This window comes from Alligator sinensis, unplaced genomic scaffold (assembly GCF_000455745.1).
Source record: "Alligator sinensis unplaced genomic scaffold, ASM45574v1 scaffold156_1, whole genome shotgun sequence".
NCBI lineage: Eukaryota > Metazoa > Chordata > Crocodylia > Alligatoridae > Alligator > Alligator sinensis.
The window spans coordinates 2,157,267-2,165,090 of NW_005841844.1; positions in this window are offsets into that span (position 1 = coordinate 2,157,267).

Sequence of the window (7,824 nt, forward strand, 5' to 3'; positions counted from 1 at the left end):
GCATGCAGCCCCCACTGTCGGCATCAGCAGCAGGCGGGGCACTCGTGCCCGGCACAGATGCTGATGCCCAACGGTATGCAACTCTGACCAGCGCTATGCATGGGACAAGGAGTACAGCCTGCTCAGGGCTCTGCACAGTGTGCCTGCAGCTCCGACACTCGCGCAACACTGGGGGAATACCTGCCCCGGAGCCTCCCCACCCCCTGCCGCACAGGTCCCGGGACTCTGCCGGAAATGGAGGACGCCCTGCCCCCTGCTTCCCCACGGAGTCCTAGGATCTGCACAGTAGGGGGTGGTGAAGGCAGCTGGGTCCAACACGAAGCTTCCCCTACTGCCGTGCAAGTGCAGGAGCTGCTGGCATGCCGCACAGAGCCCCCACAGTGGAAGTGGGCCAGGCAGGCTATACTCCTTGCCCCCACATGCAACGCTGGCCAGTCGCAGGGCACGAGTGCCCCAAGTGCTCCCATCTGCTGCTGCTGCCAGCAACAGAGCCTGCAATAAGGTATGCCAGGAGCGGGGTGTATACATGAGTGCCTCACTACCACCCTTGTGGGCAAAATGACTGGGTGGGGTACAATTAATTGGTGGGTGCCTGCTGGCTGGAAGAAAGTGCCTGGCAGGCTGGATGTGGCCTGAAGGCTGTATTTTACCTGCCTCTGCTCCAATTTGTCTAGGTCACACTAAATCCTAGTTCTACCCTTCAGCATATCTACTACTGCCCCCAGCTTGGTGTCATCTGCAAACTTACTGAGGTCTTTGCCATCTTCCAGTCATTGATGAAGATATTGAACAAAACTGGCCTCTGGGACACTCCGCTTGATACAAGCTACCAACTAGACATTGAGCCATTGATTATCAATGGCTTAATTGAATCAATGGCTCATTTGAATCAATAACCCTGTGAGCCCAATGCTCCAGCCAGTTTTCTATCCATCTTACAGTCCATTCATCAGCCCATACTTCCTTAGCTTGCCTACAATAATGCTGTGGGAAACTTTTTAAAAGTGTACCCCTTCTGGTAGTGGCAGCCAGACACAGAGTGGGAGGTGGGCAGAGGGGTGGGGTTCGCACACAGTGGCTGCCACTGCTATCCACCACCCTGCACCCCCCCTGCCCCCCCCCAGTGCTCCCCCCAGTGCTCCGCCCCACCCCGCTGCACCCTGCTTTCCCACACCCAGTTGTATGTGCAGCTCCACGGGCTGCTGATGGGCCTCACATCCGGCCAATCGCATGCTGCCCATCCACAGCCTGTGGAGTCGCATGTGCGACCAGATGTGCTAAAGCGGCGTGTGGCGGCCGCACGGGGCAGCAGGTGGTGGTGCACAGTGGTGGATGTGTGCGAGCTCCCCCTCCTCTCCTCCCATGTCCAGCCAGCTGGGCGGCTCCCGTGCAGCCCACAGAGGAGCGCCGCTGCCCTCGCCCCACCTCGGCGCTACTGCTGGGAGGTGGTGGTGGGTGGTGGTGCTCTATCCCCACCCATCTGTGTATACCCCCTAGAACCTTTCCAAGTACCCCTAGGGGTATGCGTACCCCCCGGTTGAAAACCCCTGTGCTAAGAAATGGATTCCTTGAGGATCTGATCCATGATATTTCCAGGGACTGAGGTGAGGCTAACTGGTCTATAGTTACTTGCATCCCCCTTCTTCCCTTTCTTAAATATGGGCACCATGTTTTCCCTTTTCCAATCAGCTGGGACCTCTCTCGATCACCATGAGTTTTCAAAGATGATGGCCAACAGCTCTGCAGTCACAGCAGTCAACTCCCTCATCACCCTCGGGTGCATCCCATCTGGCCCCATGGACTTGTATATGTCCAGCTTTTCTAAATAGTCTCTAACCTGTTCTTTCATCACAATGTTGGCTACTCACCTCCTTTCCAAACTGCTGCCCAGTGCAGTAGTCTGGGAGCTGACCTTGTCTGCGAAGACTGAGGTGAAAAAGGCATTGAGTACTTCACCCTCTTCTGCATCCTCTGTCACAAGGTTGCCTCCCCCATTCAGCAAGGGACCCACACTTCCCCGACCTTCCTTTTGTTACTGACACACTTGTAGAAACCCTTCCTGTTACTCTTCATGTCCCTTGCTAGCTGCAGCTCCAATTGTGCTTTGGCCTTCCTGACTTCATCCCTGCATGCCCAAGCAATGCTCTTATACCCCTCCCTAGTTGTTTGTCCAGGTTTCCACTTCTTATAAGCTTCCTTTTTGTGATTTAGTTTACTGAAGAGTTCCCTGCTAAGCCAAGCTGGTCTTCTGCCATACTTGCTAGTCTTTCTGCACATTGGGGTGGTTTGTTCCTGCACTCTCAGAAAGGTTTCTTTAAAGTACAGCCAGGTCTCCTGGACTCCTCTCCCCCTCAGACTGGCTTCTCAGAGGATCCTGCCCATGAGTTCCCTGAGCGAGTCAAAATCTGCTTTTCTGAAGTCCAGGGTCCTTACTCTGCTGCTCTCCCTCCTTCCTTTCCTCAGGATCCTGAACTCAACCATGTCATGGTTGCTGCTGCCTCAGTTGCCATCTACTAGTACATTCCCCACCAATTCTTTACTGTTTGAGCAACAGGTCAAGAAGATCATGGCCTTTAGTTGGCTGCTCCAGCACTTACACCAGGAATCTGTCCCCAGTACTCTCCAAAAATTTCCTGGATTGCCTGCACATTGCTGTATTGCCCTCCCAGCAGATGTCAGGGTGATTGAAGTCCCCCATGAGAACCAGGGCTTGTGATTGGGAAACTTCCACTAGCCATTTGAAGAAAGCCTCATCCACCATTTCCTCCTGGTCTGGTAGTCTAGAGCAGACCTCTACCACGACGACACTCTTGTTGCTCCCTCCTCTGACCCTAATCCAGAGACTTTTAACAGGCCTATCTCCAGTTTCATACTGGAGCTCTGAGCAGTAATATGGCTCTTTTACATACAGTGCAACTCTTCCTCCTCTTCTCCCCTTGATTCCCACCCCAGGCAGGAGGAGAAGTGTCCAGCCCCCTGCCCCTCCCCATGCCCAGCTGTTGTTGAGAAGGAGCCAGGCCAAGCAGTGTGCGTGGCTCTGCCTCCCTGCTGGACTGTGCCCCACATCCCTGCCCGCCTGCCTCTGCCTGCATTAGTCCTGCTGCCTTGAGGGAGAGAGGACACCAAAATACAAGTTCACCCAGGGTGCCATTTTCCCTCAGGAAAATGCTCAGCCCTCCGTTGTGGGAATCAAGATGCTAACTGTGGTCTGGTCCCACAGGCTTTTCTGGCTGCTGTAACCAGCAAGGCACCGTTAACCAGCTCCCACATTGCACCCCAAAGAGGAAGTCCTGTCAGTGCTCGGTGAAGTATATGCCCTTTCCCCATCTTCCAGCAGGCTCTGCAAACTCATTCATTAATGTCTATAAAGTGCAACAGACCCTTTGCAGAAAGGCCCAACCAAAGCGGACAGGAGCAGTGTTTTGGGAGCTCACCCCAGGGGCAGTGGCAGTGAGCGCACACATCTCTTTCCAGAGGATCCTGGCCTAGTTACACGTAGCAGGCCCCCTGCTAACGCTTGTGAACAGGTCATCAGCTGGCAGCAGGTCTGTACCTTCCTTCTGGGTCAGAGCTAAGGGAAAGTGGTTTATAAGGGAAAAGGTAAGGGTCTCCTACGCTCTCATGTTTTCAGGCATGGGCATACAGGCTGGCCTGCCATGCCAGCTGGAAAATTCTGCATTAATGGGCTGTACATCTTAAGCTCAAATCCTTCTCACTCCCATGCTTACTCTCTCTCTGCCTTCACTACGTGATGTTATTTTCCCTGGGAAGGGAACAGGAACCAAACAAAGAAATCGATCTGCCTAGAAAGCTTGTGCTGTCTCTTCTCTGAGCTCTTTAGGGCTATTTATGAAAGGTCACATTTCTGTAGCTCCCATGTTCTCAACTCTCTTCCCTGTGCCCTAGCCCTGCCAACGACACAGAGTCCCCCTTTGTGCTGAGCCCCCAGAGGCTGCTTTTGAAAGACAGCAGCACTTTCTGAGGAGCTTGGTGTAGCTGACTCGTCTCACCCCAAGAGCCACTGGGAAATGCTCAGATTCACTTTATGTTTAAGAAGCCTGTTTGGACACAGACCACCTCAGTGCACTTCATAATGCAATTCTACACACAGAGGAAGAGGGTTAGCTCAAACTACTGCTGAAATGTAGCCACTGCTGGGAAACAGCCTGGCAGCTGGTGAGCAGCACTGGGTGATTCTGTCCTGCAGGTCAGACCAAGATTTCATAGATTTCATAGACATTAGGGCTGGAAGGGACCTCGGAAGATCATCGAGTCCAACCCCCTGCCTCAGGTGCAGGAAGTCAGCTGGGGTCATAGGATCCCAGCATGATAAACATCCAAATTTCTCTTGAAGGCATTCAAAGTAGGTGCTTGAACCACCTCACATGGCAGGCTATTCCAGACCTTGGGGGCTCAGACAGTAAAGAAATTCTTCCTTATGTCCAGCCTGAAATGGTCTTACAGTAGTTTATAACCGTTCAACCTCGTCATCCCTTGGGGCGCTCTGGTGAACAAACATTCCCCCAGATCCTGATGAACACCCCTGATAAACTTATAGGTGGCCATCAGATCACCCCTGAGCCTGTGCTTTTCCAGGCTAAAGAGCCCCAGGGCTCTCAGCCTATCATCGTAGGGTCTGCTTCCCTGACCTCTGATCATGCGCGTGGCTCTTCTCTGGACTCTCTCAAGCTTCTCCACATCCTTTTTGAATCGTGGGGCCCAAAACTGGACACAGTACTCCAGCTGCGGCCTCACCAAGGCCGAGTACAATGGGAGAATGATGTCCTGGGATTTGCTTGAGAAGCATCTATGGATGCAAGCCAGCGTTTTGGTTGCTTTACTAGCTGCAGCATCACATTGAAGGCTCATGTTCAACTTGTGGTCAATGATGACCCCCAAGTGTCTTTCTTCCATAGTGCTAACCAGTGTAGTACTGCCGAGCCTATAAGCATGCTGCAGGTTTTTTCTCCCAAGGTGGAGAACCTTGCATTTTTCAATGTTAAATACCATCAGGTTCTCATCTGCCCATCTGATGAGAAATGATGAACAAGAGTGAATCCAGTCAGACCCTGGCAGAGCTGAACGTAGAACATGATCTCCTGCCCTGGAATTTGGTCAGGACACGGGACCCCAACCCTCCCCTTGTGAAAAGTGCCTGTAGACTATTAAAACTTTTAATAGTCAAAAGTGCTGTGGATCTGCTTTGGTGTCTTACCCAGAAATTGATACCTCCAGCAGCACTGCCCTTCCTAACCCTGAAGAAGGGCACTAGGTAGTCACTCTGCTGAACTGTAGCCCCTACTACATTGCCAGCATCACCTCCTCATTCATCTGGCTTTTCCTCATACTGACCCATTCCCAGGCTGCCCCATCTTAGCGTGTCAGAGCTGACTGAATCTCAGCTCCAGAGCAAATAGCTGTCAGCACCGCTGACCAGAAAGAAAGGCAAAGGGCAGTAGTAACCAGTCTCTAGGAAAAGTATGGGCCATCTAACCCTCCACAGGCACTGAGAGATGTTTACAGGCCAAGGCAACTTGCTACATTCCCAAACTTTCCACAAATCAGAGCTTTGATTATAACTATTGTGTCTAAATATTGTTTTTCCCCATAATTAACAGTGAAAGGGAATGAGTCCTTCACCTAGCACTGCCCTGAAGGATGGATTTACCAAAGGGATGATATGATCAGTGACTACCTCAGTTGTTCTCCTACCACAGATGCCTTTCACAGCATCTGATGAAGTGAACTCAAGTTCACAAAAATTTGTGCTCTCTATATCATTATTTAGTTAGTCTAGAAGGTGCATATCTACCCTGCTTTCCTCTTACCTCATGTCATAACCTCAGAGATACCTGGGTCCTGTGTTGATATCTAATTCCAAGCAGTGTCTGATAAATCAAGCTAAGTCTCCCAGAGATAATTACACTAAACTGATAGCACTGTGCTCAGTTCAACAGTAGTGGCCTGTGTTCCTCTGCAAGAACAAAGTAAGACCCCAGTCTGACTGTTAAAGTCCATGGCAAAGCCCCTACTGACTTCAGTGGGATCAGGATAAGACAGGACAGAGCCATCAGCTGGATTATTACTTTGTGTTTTAAAGTGGAAGAGCAGTTTTAAGGGCAGCACAGTGCAATCAATGTTCCCTCTCCTAGCTGATCAATGCTCACAACAGCACTGTGCACCAGATACATTTTATTGTTCCCGTTGCAAAGCTGGGGAAACTGAGGCAGACAGACTAAGTGACTTGCCCAGGACTACAGGGCAGAATCACAGCAGACCTGTATTTTATCCAAGCTTACACTGAAACCTTACTTGCCCTCCTTTTTTATATGTATTCTGCTACACTTGTTAACTGCAGGATGATGTTATTTTTCTGCCTAGTTTGCAATCCAGGACCAACAGTACAGAGAGCAAATGTAAAGGTAATAAGGCCCCTGGCAGTAAGACCTGTTTCCTTGTTGCAGGATTTGAAGGCAATACATACCTTTTGGATGATCTTAGGGTAGGTGGACTCAGGCCCATCACCATAGTTTCAGGTTGGGGGGGAATGGAGGTTTTCACAGAACCTAAGTCCCAGTTAATTTTGTGAGAGAACAAGTTCACAAACAGGGGTAAGGGCAAAGGGTTAAAATAATAGTTCTGGATGGGAACATAGAGTAGATGGCCTCTGACAGTGCCTATCACACCCCAAAGTAGGACAACAAACAAACAAACAAACACAGTCTCATGTTTGAGGCAGTTGATGCTGTGCTGGAGGGCTAGATCCTAGCCCTGTCCCTACCAGAGGTCACGTAACTCAAACACATCGCTGATGGGTGGTCACCAATTGTGCATTGCTCATGTTCTGGGTGCCTGACTCGAGACCCTGGCAGCCTGGTTTGCAGAGTGCTGAGCAGTCACAGGTGCAATAGGCATCAAAGGCCACTGTGCTCTGGTCAACTGAGGTGGTACAAAATTCCAAGTTATCTAAACAAGCAGACCACAGGGCTCAGAAGATAGGACCCCAAAAGTAGCAGAGACTTTGACACTGATGCTTCCATGTGTCAGTTCCCTATCTGTAAAATGGAGCTAATACCACCCACCCCAGTCACCAGGGTGTTGTAAAGTTTGATTCAGATTCTCTAATGATAAACACCATAGAAAAGCCCATAAGGAAATGAATCCTTTTGTATTCAGAGCTGTATTTGGGTAATTAACCTTTTGACCAGCCTACCTGGCTCTAAGGCTCTAACTTGGCCAGCAGCGTACAGCAAGCAAGGCCTGGGCCACTGAACAGCAAGAAGAAAAATATTGAACAGCTGCTTATTGGGTAAGCACCATGAACTGTGGGGCAGGGTGCTTGTGGAAAAACTAGTGAGTGACCATGTAAAGAGAGACTTCCTCATGGCACATATACACAAGGGAAACATGATTTAAGTTGTACGGGCAAGCTTTACTATGACATCTCCTCACATGTGAATGCTTGACCTGGTACATTTGATGCTCTTTTTTAACATAGGCTTTTTATATAACTTCACACACACACACACACACACACCCTCTCTAAAGAATGCATTAGGCAAATAGATCCCTTGGTCATGAATGATATCTGGCACCGCCTGGGCTCCTGTTGCCAATGTTTTTGAGGTCCTGGTTAGCTACAACATTCAATTAGAGACCAAGCAATGACAGGAGACCATTCCCAGTCTTGGCTCTGCAGCCTCAGCCTCAGCTCCAAAGGATGCCAGACTCACAGACAGGGTCTCCCTGTTTTGTCTCCAGAAGTGAACCACCTTTGTTCACTTTGCCTGCCGCCTTCCAGAGAAGGAGATGATTTGAAGTTCA